This window comes from Perca fluviatilis, chromosome 17 (assembly GCF_010015445.1).
Source record: "Perca fluviatilis chromosome 17, GENO_Pfluv_1.0, whole genome shotgun sequence".
NCBI classification, from domain to species: Eukaryota; Metazoa; Chordata; class Actinopteri; order Perciformes; family Percidae; genus Perca; species Perca fluviatilis.
This window is the reverse complement of record NC_053128.1, coordinates 28,635,300-28,648,437: the sequence shown is the minus strand read 5'-3', so window position 1 is coordinate 28,648,437 and position 13,138 is coordinate 28,635,300.

Below are 13,138 nucleotides of genomic sequence, written 5' to 3'. Positions count from 1 at the left end.
GACCTTGGAATGGTTTATAGACAATTCAAATTTCACCTCTTCTTCTTCTGCAGCCATTCAATCTTTTAATGAAAAGAAAGAAACGTGTTCATATGATATGAGACGACATAGAGTCGTGAGGGCAGATAGTTGAAATGGGATCAATAAAGCATTCTTATCTTAAGCCTATAATAATAGAGGTGGTAGTAGCTCAGCCTGTAGGGAGTTGGGTTGGAACAGGAGGGTTGCTGGTTCAAGTCCCCATATGGACCAAAGCATGGTGGTGGACTGGTAGCTGGAGAGGTGCCAGTTCACCTCTGCCAAGGTACTTTTTTTTTTCTTTTTACAATTATTTCTTTGGGCATTTTTGGCCATTATTTTTGATGGGACAGCTGAAGACATAAAAGGGGAGATAGAGGAGGAATGACATGCAGCAAAGGCCACGGGTCGGAGTCTAACCTGCAGCCCGCTGCGTCGAGGAGTAAACCTCTATATATGGGCGCCTGCTCTATCAACTGAGCTATCTGGGCGCTCTGCCAATGTGCTCTTGAGCAAGGCACCGAAGCCCCCCCAACTGCTCGGGGCGCCTGTCCATGGACAGCTACAGCTCCCTCACTCTGACATCTCTCCATTAGTGCATGTACAGGTACTGAGCATGTGTGTGTAATTCAGGCCTGTGTGTAATGTGTATTATAATAACAACAGAGTGAAAACATTGTAATTTCCCTTGCAGGATTAATAAAGTATACATTATTATTATTTATTATTATTAGTATACATGGTATGCATTGGTTGATTATATTATGTATGTATACTAGTAACTGGTCAGTAGTAAAAAGTACAATATTTCCCTCTAAAGTGGGGTGAAGTATTGTATAAAGTAGCAGAAAAGGGAAATACTCAAGTAAAGTGCAAGTATCTTGAATATGTACTTAGGTACAGTACTTGAGTAAATATACTTAGTTACTTTCCACGACTGAGCATAGATTTGTTTGTTTTTTAAATGGTTCACTGGAACACCCTGATCACGTTCACCCAGTTATACATTCATACCTGGAAGCTGCCCAGTACAACCACAGTCTGATCTGCTGGCCACTGAGCAGCTCTACTGGAGCGGTTGGAGGTTAAGGGCCTTGCTCAAGGGCACCTCAGTTGTGGTAACGAGGGAGGGACAAGCGCTGTTCTTTCACTTTCCCCACCCAGATTTTATCCTGTCGGTCTGGGGATTGACTCCCGGTCACAAGCTCGCTTCTCTAACCTTTAGTCAACCACTGCCCATGAGATGAATGTGCCAGCTACAGGAAGATGAAAGCAACACTAGGATCATAAAACGAAGTCAACTACAGTCTGTAGCATCAACAAACCAACGGGATGAGTCCAAATAACGGCTCAGGATTCAATTCCAGAAATCTTCTGATGCATCGATAAAGGCGCTTGTTCTAAAGACGGCGATCTTCTAAAGAAGTATGTACTCAAGTACTGTACTTAAGAACAATTTTGAGGTACTTGCACTTTACTTTGGTATTTCCATTTTCTGCTATTTTGTACTTTTATTTCACTTCAGAGGCAAACATTGTCTGTTTTACTCCACTACTCTGTATACTCTCTAAATACTTTGCATGCATGAAAAGTATTACAAATAGAGTATATATAGAGTATATATGTACACAGTAATGCTTTGATCAGAAACAAGGTTTCCCTGACTGACACTGAACTGAAATCACCACTTTCAGAAAATAATATGTTTTAAACTGTACTCTAATTTTTGACCAAATCAACCAAAAATGTTATTATTAACAATTATTTGACTTCTAGCACTCCTTCTCAGGAGGGCCTTACCCTGGGTGTTCCTGCAGACAGCACTAATCAGATGTGTTGCCCTGTTTGTCAGGCATAACTTACAGAGCAGACAGAAACTTGACACGTGTAATGATTATTCAAAACTTTGCTTCAAGGTTTTATTGATTTTAGGTGTGACTGTTTTACATTATATGCTTGTAATTTCATTCCTTCTTATACCTACGCCAAGGATATTTCAGAAAGCATTTATTTTAATTGGACGTGCTGAACTTATATTTAAATCTTCTATATTATTACTAGATTTCTATGTCATTATCATTATTTATGTTTATTGTATATATGCTTTCATTCTCTGTACTCCGGTCTCCCTTGCAAATGAGATATCAATGGGACTTCCTGATTAAATAAAGTATATACATATATATATATGTATTATGCAAACTGACCCACTTCGCCGCATGGTAAAATGTCAATATTCTGTATTCAGTTGAAGAAGAGTTTCTCTTTTTCCCACATTTTCAACCAACTCCCCCGTCAGGACTGAACTATGATGACATTATTCATCAGTTTCTAGGAAACAGCTGATGTAACTGTTCAGTCAGTAGGTGGATGTCATGTTTCTGCCCTGACTGTGAGAAAGAATTTCCTCTTGGGTAAATTACTCACCGAGTACAGGAACACCCAGGACTGTGGTTCAACCCTCTCCTGATACTACAGCGCCCCCTTCAGGCATCTGCAGAACAAGCATCAGTTAAAAAATAAATAAAAAACCGTTCAGGACTACTTCTCTGCATTCCCTCAGATTAGGACTTCACTACCTGAAAAATAATGTAGCTCATCACTCTGGACTTCTTAGATACAAGGGGACAGGTGTTCTTATGTTATATTTTATAAACAATTTGTGAAATACTAAAAAGACTCTTTGAACAACATGACGCAGGCGAAGGAGAAGAAATGATCTCCAGGAGAATTTAACAGAAGGAGAATGGCCAGATGTGGAAAGTATTTTAACGTATGCTTCTTTGTACTTCAACTCCACTACAATTCAGAGGCACATGTTGTACTTATTACTCCACAAAATCTACCGGACAACTTCAGTTGAAGGTTTTATTTGCAAAAAACAGATAGCTCCGTTTTTATATATTGTGCTAATCATGTTTTTTGTGTCGATTGTCCAATCCAGGGAATAACAATCAAACTAGTGGTTGGTTTTATTCATTTTTAGAATAGCTTTTATCTGTTTTTACTAATGAACTTTTCAGTTACTTTTCAAATTAAGATTTTGAAATAGTAAAGATGAAGCAATTAATTGTCAACTGTTAAATTAATCACCAACAGTTTTAATAATAGATTTGAGTCAAAAACGTCTCTGATTCCAGCTTGTTAAATTGTGAATATGTTCTAGTTTCTTCTCTCCTCTGTGACAGTAAACTGAATATCTTTTGAGTTGTGGACAAAACAAGACATTTGAGGACGTCATCTTGGTCTTTGGGAAACACTGATCAGTGTTTTGTTTTTTTTTCTGACATTTTATAGACCAAACAACTAAGAGAGAAAATAATCGACAGATTAAATCAACAATAAAAATAATCCTTAGTTGCAGCCCTATAAAATACATTATTCAGTGGTGTGCAACATAAAAAAAAAAACTATATTTGGGGCTCATTGTCATGTTTCACGTCTTTCATTCAGTATTTGACTAGAGAAAAAGTCCGTCAAAATAAAACAGATTGGGACGCCCTGGTAGCTCACCTGGCAGAGCGTGCGCCCTACATACCAAGGCTTAGTCCTTACTGCAGCGGCCACGGGTTCGGCCCTTTGCTGCTAGTCATCTCTCTTTCTCTCTCTCTCTCTCTCTCTCTCTCCTATCAAATAAAGGCAATAAAAGCCCCAAAAATGAATCTTTAAAATAAAACAGATATGTGTATCAGAACTTAAATACTTTGATTTATCTGGTGACCCTTTGTAGGGGCCCAACCCCTACGTTGGGAGTCACTGGACATAAAATAGTTTTAATTTTTAAGATTATTTTTTGGGCATTTTAGGCCTAGGACAGCTGAAGATGTGAAAGGGGAATGACATGTGGCAAAGGGTCACAGGTCAGAGTTGAAGCAGCCACCGCTGCAACAAGGACTGAGCCTTTGTTCATGGAGTGCAGGCTCTAACAGGCGAGCTATCCAAGGGCCCCATGAACACAAAATAGAAACTGACTTGACCTCAAGCAACAATAAAATGCCGCTCGCACGGTTTGTGTGTACCCGTTTCTTTCTTTTTGTGTTCACCAACTTACTGAAGGAATTATACGCTGGACTCCCCTGACTGCTAAACATGTCAGAATGACAATAAATCCCACCTCGACCTTCCACAAAGTGAGAGCACCTGTTTAAGCATCTTTAGTATTACCTGTAGAATTATTCATTGCCACATGATGGAGCCAAAGTAGCATTATTGTGTTGCAGACTGGTTGAATGTTTTCTGTTCCACTGCTGGGCCAAGATATGCCGGACTGGTGGAGTACCAAAACCACAATGTAAAAAAAAACAACTAATTCCAATCCAAGTAGGTCTCCTGCATTCAAAATCTTACTTAAGTATAGACGTATTATCAACCAAATGTACTCAAGTATAAAAAGTACAATAACTCTCCCCTGTGACTGACATGATATATTACATTATTAGAAAATACTAATCAATGTGCAGCTTTAGCTGCTCAAGGTGGAGCTGATTTTAACTACTGTTTGGTAGTTTAGTCCAGTCCCAACCTTGAAGTTGCTTTTTTGTTGAATATGATATTTTACTAGACTGGGTAAACCCAAAAGTTTGAGCTTGGTCTGGTGGAAGCCACACTAATATTTTACCTCTTTGGCCTCAAAAATTAATAAAACCATCAAGAGGTCTAGGATGGACATTTGGTTTGGTGAAACTCCAGAGCTGTGGCCAAAACTGTCCCATTTACTTCATAGTGCACTAAACATGTACTGCCCTAGACATGAAACTTAACAAGTAGACCTGAGTCAACTCACACATTTTAATCTGATAAGTAACTAGAAGGGCACTCGGAGAGCACAGACCTCCACCGAGGCAAAGCCCTATCTCATGTTCATCAATGTTAACAAAATTTTAAAAAACAATGGTCTATCTGCCCGGTGACGCGGATCCGCTCCAAAGTGTTATTGGTTGTTGCCTGGCCCATGCTACACTCCTCCACCAAGTTTCATGAAAATGGGGCCAGTAGTTTTTCCGTAATGCTGCTAACAGACAGACAAACCGACCTGAAAACATAACATCCTTGGGGGAGGTAACTATAGCTGCCAAATAAATAGGCTATAGTCGATTAAAAGGTATATTTTCCTTCTGAAATATAGTGAAATAGAAGCATAAAGCAACATCAAATGAAAAAACTCAAGTGAAGTACAAGTACCTCCAAGTTGCACTCGTACTAGGGGTGGGGGAAAAAAAACTAATCGATACAACATAGTATCACGATATTTTACGTGGCAATACTGTATCGATACACAGACGCCAAGTATCGATCTATTATTATATATGTGTTGGTCAGTTTGTCTGCTTGACAATCCCATTTTGCAGCAATAAGAAGTGAGATGACCAAACAGAGAAATGTATCTTTTTAGTTAAAGATGATGTTGACAAAGTTTCCTTTTGGGGACATCATTTGAAATTGGGAAAAATTTGAAGTTGGAAAAAAGGTGATACATTGCTATATCGTAGAATTTTGCAAAATGTTTAAAATCGCAATAATATCGTATCGTGATGATATATCGTGATGATATATCGTGAGGCCTCTGCTGATTCCCACCCCTAACTCGTACAGTACTTTATTCAGGCAACCACAACAACCTGATAAGTCACTTCCTAAAATAACAAAAACAGTTTATGCAATTCAATTTTATTTATAGTATCAAATCATAACAAGTTATCTCGAGACACTTTACAGATAGAGTAGGTCTAGACCACACTCTATAATTTACAAAGCCCCAACAATTCTAGTAATTCCCCAAGAGCAATAACTGTTTATATATATATATATATATATATATATATATATATAAATAAATAATAACAGTTTTTTGATGATTACTGACTCAAACTGACAGCAAGTTATTGACCATCATTTCTTTCCACACTTTAGTCTACCTTTTGTGAACTCAAGCTGAACTAGAGTGCCTTTAGCGCTTATGAACCAACTCCCAGAGCAGGCATTTGTTTTTAGAGCCACTTTATTCCCCCCCCCCCTCCATTTTCTCAAGCCTGTCTTCCTCTTTTTCCTTTCGCCTCTTAATAGAGCATCAGATTCCTCGCGTGAGAACGTCGTATCGGGTCCGGTTGATGGTGATATTGGGTTGCTTTATTTTTCCTTAATCTTTAATCCCTCACTCAGACGGCCCACTCAGCCTTTTCTTCAGGGGCAGCTTGGATTTCAGAGCTGGACTAAGTTAAAAAAAAAAAAAAAAAAGCTAAAATACAGGTCGTTTGCGTATATTCTAAAAAGTAAAATGATGGTTTCGCACTGCATGAGGTGACTGCTCACTTAGACAGGACTGTGTTCAGGGAGAAACCCTCTAAGCACAACACAAAGAGTAACCTGAGGAGATGAAACAGGATGCATTAACCTCTTTGTTTCCAAAAGAAAGGTCATATTAAAAGGACTTACAAAGAGGAAGGAAATGACGTCAATGGTTAATTATCTTCAATTAGAAGCGTGATCAATAATTATTAAGTACAGTGTTTGTATAGTTATCCACGCTGCAGTGACATCCATGACTTTCCTTGCCACTGTTTTTTTTCCTAAATGCTTGCTCTTGGGGGAATTACTGGAATAGTTGGGTCTTTGTAAATTATAGAGTGTGGTCTAGACCATCTACTCTGATCTGTAAAGGGTCCTGAGATAACTCTTGTTATGATTTGATACTATAAATAAAATTGAATTGAATTAAATAAGCCATCAACGTCACAAAACAAATTAGGAGCAGGCGTTTCAAACCAAAGTTTTAAGCTTTTACACACACCTATCTGCAGCATGTGGTTATTGTGATTGCTCTGAAGTCTTTATGATCATTTGCAGTTACTCAAAGGTGGAAAGAGTGCTAGAATATTCTACTCAAATTGAAGTACCCCGAAGTCACTTACATGTAAATAAATGACTTGCATTTAAAACTATGTACTAACGGAGATCATGTTAAAAAGGGGAACTTTTCTTATTCAACACTTGAAAATGGGGCTGCACCATATATAATTTTTTTATCGCCGTGGCGATATCAACCGCCTAGATAAACATATCGCGAAAGACACTCAGATTTTTTAGGTTAGTTAAAAGGAACTATCAGCAGAAAACGGCCCTTTAAAATGTAACTGTCACTTAGTGCTGCCCTTAATAGTGCTTTCATTTGTTTTAAATACAACAAGCAATTTGCTGCATTTTAGCAGAACTGAGAACACTTTTAATATCGGTTTATTGGGGCGCCCTGGTAGCTCACCTGGTTGAGCATGTGCCCCATGTCCAAAGGCTCAGTCCTTACCGCAGTGGCCACAAGTTCAATCCCAACCCACAGACCTTTGCGGCATGTCATTCCCCCTCTCTCCTCTTTCCCGTCTTCAGCTGTCCTGTCAATTAAAAGGCCCCAAAAAAAATCATAAAAAAAAAAAAGTGTATCGCAAGTTATATCGTTATCGCGATATTCAAGGTTATCGCATATTTCCCTCATATTGTGCAGCCTTACAAGGACCACTCAGCCTGTAAAAAAAGTGGAAAAAATCATGGAAGTATGCTTGTTTTGAATAAATGGACATTTATTTTAAAGGAGGATGTTTTCTTTTATGGTAAAGTGAAAATGGCAACAGGACAGATATTTCCCCCAAACCCTGAAAATAGTCAGGCGGACATCTTTAATCTCTTCAAACTAAAAGCACGTGAGCGGAGTGGAGCAGTGAGAATTTCCTCACAGAGTTTTTTGTTCAACTCCGCCCCATCGTTCAAAGCCGCTCAGCGCTGAGTCTGACATCTTTAATCCCTTTAAAAACTGAAATAATAACCATAATTTTACTGCCAATCACAAACAATGTAAAAGAACAATAATTGAGATTGTAATTTGGCCGCTGTGCCCAGATAGATCGATTATAAATATAACATTCAAATGATTTAACCATGCAATAGCCTGAGCCAGGCTAAATGCCAAAAACATAAGGCTACTGTCAACAAATCAAAGAATACACGTATTAAAGTGCTCATATTATGCTCATTTTCAGGTTCGTAATTGTATTTAGAGGTTATATCAGAATAGGTTTAAATGGTTTAATTTTGAAAAAACACCATATTTTTGTTGTACTGCACATTGCTGCAGCTCCTCTTTTCACCCTGTGTGTTGAGCTCTCTGTTTTAGCTACAGAGTGAGACATCTCACTGCTGTTCCACCTTTGTTGGGAGTCGCACATGCTCAGTAGCTAGGTAAGGACTACTAGCCAGTCAGAAGCAGAGTATGAGGGCGTGCCCTGACAGTACCTAGGTAAGGACTACTAGCCAGTCAAGCAGCAGAGTATGAGGGTGCCCTGACAGTACCTAGGTAAGGACTACTAGCCAGTCAGAAGCAGAGTATGAGGGCTGCCCTGACAGTACCTAGGTAAGGACTACTAGCCAGTCAGAAGCAGAGTATGAGTGCGCCCTGACAGTAGCTAGGTAAGGACTACTAGCCAGTCAGAAGCAGAGTATGAGGGCGTGCCCTGACAGTAGCTAGGTAAGGACTACTAGCCAGTCAGAAGCAGAGTATGAGGGCGTGCCCTGACAGTACCTAGGTAAGGACTACTAGCCAGTCAGAAGCAGAGTATGAGGGCGTGCCCTGACAGTACCTAGGTAAGGACTACTAGCCAGTCAGAAGCAGAGTATGAGTGCCCTGACAGTAGCTAGGTAAGGACTACTAGCCAGTCAGAAGCAGAGTATGAGGCGCGTGCCCGAACGGTAGCTAGGTAAGGACTACTAGCCAGTCAGAAGCAGAGTATGAGTGCGCCCTGACAGTAGCTAGGTAAGGACTACTAGCCAGTCAGAAGAAGAAATATGGCAGTGCCCTGATAGTACCGAGGTAAGGACTACTAGCCAGTCAGAAGCAGAGTATGAGGCGTGCCCTGACAGTAGCTAGGTAAGGACTACTAGCCAGTCAGAAGCAGAGTGTAGAGGTGCCCTGACAGTAGCTAGGTAAGGACTACTAGCCAGTCAGAAGCAGAGTATAAGGGCGTGTTCTGACAGTTAGCGGTAAGGAGTATCGCCAGCAGAAGCAGAGTTATGAGGGCGTGTCCTGACAGTAGCTAGGTAAGGACTACTAGCCAGTCAGAAGCAGAGTATGAGGGCGTGCCATGCTAGCAGCTAGGCGAGCATTATAACGTGTGTTCCAAAGTGACCACGTCTGTCTCTGAAGTAAAGGCTGGACTACAATAGAGCTGTTTGGAGCAGTTGGTGAACAGTGTTTTCTGTTGGAGATGGTAAGTCCCTTTGGGGGGGACTTTGGGCTTTTTCACTTTGTAAACCTACAACGTGCACAAAAAATATATATAACACAATAAAGGAAAGGGGAAAAAGCCCAAAAGCATAATATGAGCACTAACAGTTGACAATTTATCGATTAATCTTTGCAGCTCTGCAAGTGAAATCATTACGCTTCCGTGCTAATCTAGGTTTTCTTCGCACTGTGCAAAAATAAAATGGCATCGACTGTGCCGGGATTCAGCCGATTGCGCCTTGCCTCCATGATGCGCCCTGCTGCGCTGAACGAGCGTTCGCTCGCAGCACTCGTTGCAGGAATGCACAAGATTCTCCTCGCCAGGCGCCGCAGCCGCGGGAACGAGCGGTCCTGTTTCTCCCAGAAAGAGAGTAAATTGTCCTCCGATGACTCCTCGCACGCAACGTTCGTGGCGCAGTACTCCTCCACTTCATCCATGGAGGGCGTCTCGTCCTCCCATTCCGTGAAATCGACCTGCTGCTTTTTGGCTCGCCCGCTGTCATGTCCGCCTACAACAGGAGAGGTTAGGCTCGTTAACACGCACAGCCGCACACACACAGCTGGCATCAGAGTCACAGTTTTCAGACGGATCTCATAAAGTGGCGTATGTATGACACACCAATTCGTATGTAGGGTTGGGCATCGTTTAGATTTTAACGATTCTGATTCCAATCCCGATTCTTCTTTTCGATTCCGGTTCTCATCGATTCTCGATTCCGATTCTTTGAGCGGTGGAGTTGAAACGGGTCACGTGCTTATTTCACAAATAAGAGGAAAGTTTTATTTTGATTTAAAGGTGGGTTGCAGTTTGACGGGGCTTTTTCAACGTAAAATAAAGCCACACTAGAGCGCCGCTTGCTGCGCTCCACAGCTGCAACACAACAAGCGCCTGGCCGCTACGGAAACCAAAACTTGCGCATGTTAAATTTGGAAGTGATGATCAGATTTGAAACCAAATCCTCCAAAACAGAAACGATTCCGATGGAATCGTAATTTTTGAACCGATTCCAAGTAGGACTCGGTTCTCGATGCCCAACCCTATTCGTATGCCATTTCGGGTGTTATCAAGACGCATAATCGCTTTTTAGCATGTTTTTCCAACGCCGTTCGGCCGCCATTGACCTACGTTACGTGTGAAATGTCGCCGTAGCGAGTAGTGTGAAGAGATGTAAGTCGGCAGATGGGTAAAACTCAGGACTTTCACCCAGGAGAGCTGGGTGTGGCGTTTTTCTTTTCTTTTTAACCCTTCCCCAATGTTTCTTTCCTAAACCCAACCGTGTGACGTTGGTCACCGCTGTGGTCGTTTTTTGGGGTTACTAAAGCCTTTCCCAATGTTCTCAACCCAACCTTTATTTTTTTAATTACACGCGTGACGTTCGCGAGATAGTACGGCACGTTCTCGCAGATGTAGACAGCGTAGACGTACACGTGGATAGCTGAAAATGCGTCCAGATAACGCGCCATTTGGCTTTAGGAAAGTGGTGTGTATGTTTACGCAAAGTCGTGATGCCAGGTTGCAGTTTTAATTTTTTGGTTTTTCAATTGAGTTTAGTTTCAATTTGTTTCCAAGTGGGTTTGCTCTTTTCAGTTTTGTTTTTACAGTTTTTTTTTTTTATTCGTTTGATTTATTTTTTGGGTTGTCATCAATGAGCTGCTCCTTTGTCACCGCTGCAATCAGACTGTACAACAGCAGTGTGAACCACGGACTAAAACACACACACACACACACACACACACACACACACACACACACACACACACACACACACACACACACACACACACACACACACACACACACACACACACACACACACACACACACACACACACACACACACACACACACACATTTCCACTTGAACCACCAGATTCTTTTCAAATCTCAGTTCAGTTCAACCTCACACAGTACTACTATAATTTGTCTGCAGCTCATTCGGCTGAAAAATATCGTAGCGTGAACTTAAAATTGTGAATCGTGAGTTGAGTGCATCCTTACATCCTTATATTTCAGGTTACTAAAATTAACTAATAAAGTAAGAATTTTTTTTACATCTAGGTTTAGTTTAACCTTGCACACAGCAGTAGAGCTGGGCAATATATCGATATTATATCGATATCGTGATATGAGACTAGATACTGTCTTAGATTTCAGATATCGTAATATTGTAATATGACATAAGTGTCTTTTCCTGGTTTTAAAGGCTACATTACAGTAACGTGATGTACTTTTCTGAACTTACCAGACTGTTGTAACTGTTCTATTATTTGCCTTTACCCACTTAGTCGTAATATCCACATTACTGATGATTATTTATCAAAAATCTCATTGTGTAAATATTTTGTGAATATAGTCAACACTACAATATCGTTGCGGTATCGATATTGAGGTATTTGGTCAAAAATATCGTGATATTTGATTTTCTCCATACCGCCCAGCCCTACACAGTAGTATTAAGTCACCAGCGGCTTAAAAGGCATGATGTGTAAAATTAATTGTCAGCCTAAATTTACCTTGTCCTGCCGCTGATGATGCATTGGTGACTGAGGGGCCTTCTTCTGCTGTGTTCTGGGGGCCGCTGGGTTGTTCATTTAGGCCTATGAGTGCCCGCACTTGCCTCATGACCTCCCACCTTTCCTCCAGAGTCAACATTTTTAGTGATTTAAATCTGGGACAGAGAAACGTGGCAACCTTGTGAGTGGGAGTTATGAGCATATTCTCCTCAAGCAGGCTGGACGCCCGAGCACGGAGCGGGACCATGTACGACGGATCTCCCAACTTGGGCTCGCAGTGTTTGCTGAGTTTGAGAAACCAAAGCAAAACCGTGTGAATTACGGGGTGTCTCTCTCCTTCCAGCTCGTTTATGGCCAATTTGAAGAGGGTGAGGAATTCAATCAAGTGCGACAGCTGCTCCTCAAAAATGCCCTCCATCCGATGCAGCTGGTCTTTGTCTTCCAGGAGCTTTCGGATGTCGCTGTACGTTTTCAGCACAGCTTCCAGCATGTTGACTCTGCTGTTCCAGCGAACTTCACACTCTTGGATCACAGTGTGCGTTAAACTGGCGACAACGCCCGTTCTCTTAAGAAACGTCACGAGGCTTTTGCAGTTATCCAGCAAGGTCAGCACATCTTTGATGCCTTCCGGTGCACTCTTCTCACTGAACGTTTGCCTCAGCACCGTGTTCAGTATGTGTGCAGAGCACGGGATCCAGTGGTAGGGCTGGAGTGCAGCCTTTATGTTCGGGCCCTGGTCGCTGACAAAAAAGACTTTTTCCCCTGGTATTCCATAATTTAGCAACACAGAGGTTACTTGGTCACGGATATTTTCGCTGGTCTTCTTTAGAGGACAGTCAAATTCCACTGTAGCCAGGATGTGACTGTCCAGGTGCCATTTCTCACTGATGTAGTGACATGTAAGCACTGTGTACGCCCTCTTGTTGAATTCATCCGTCGACATGGTAACAGCAATTCCACCGTCTTCTATAACTTTGTGGATAACTTCAGACAGTTTCTCTTTATCTGCAGCAGCGCGTTGCTTTGCCCGGTCACACACCGTCTGCCGATGCGGTATGACGCCATTAGCGTCAACAGCACCGTATGTAGCGCCAATGTTTATTAGTGTTTGGGCCACCTGGACGAAACCTTTGCCGCTGACAATATCGAATGGGCGCATATCGAGGCAACACAGGTCCACGCATTCATCCACGAATTTAGATTTAACTTCACTTGGTACTTTTTTGCTCTCTCGACTGACGAAAGAGGTCGTGGTGTTTGGCAGTCTCGGCTGGCTTCTCGTAGCGCCACATTGGTGGTGTACCATGTTAGAGGTGCCCGTTTTGTGGCTATCGTAAACAT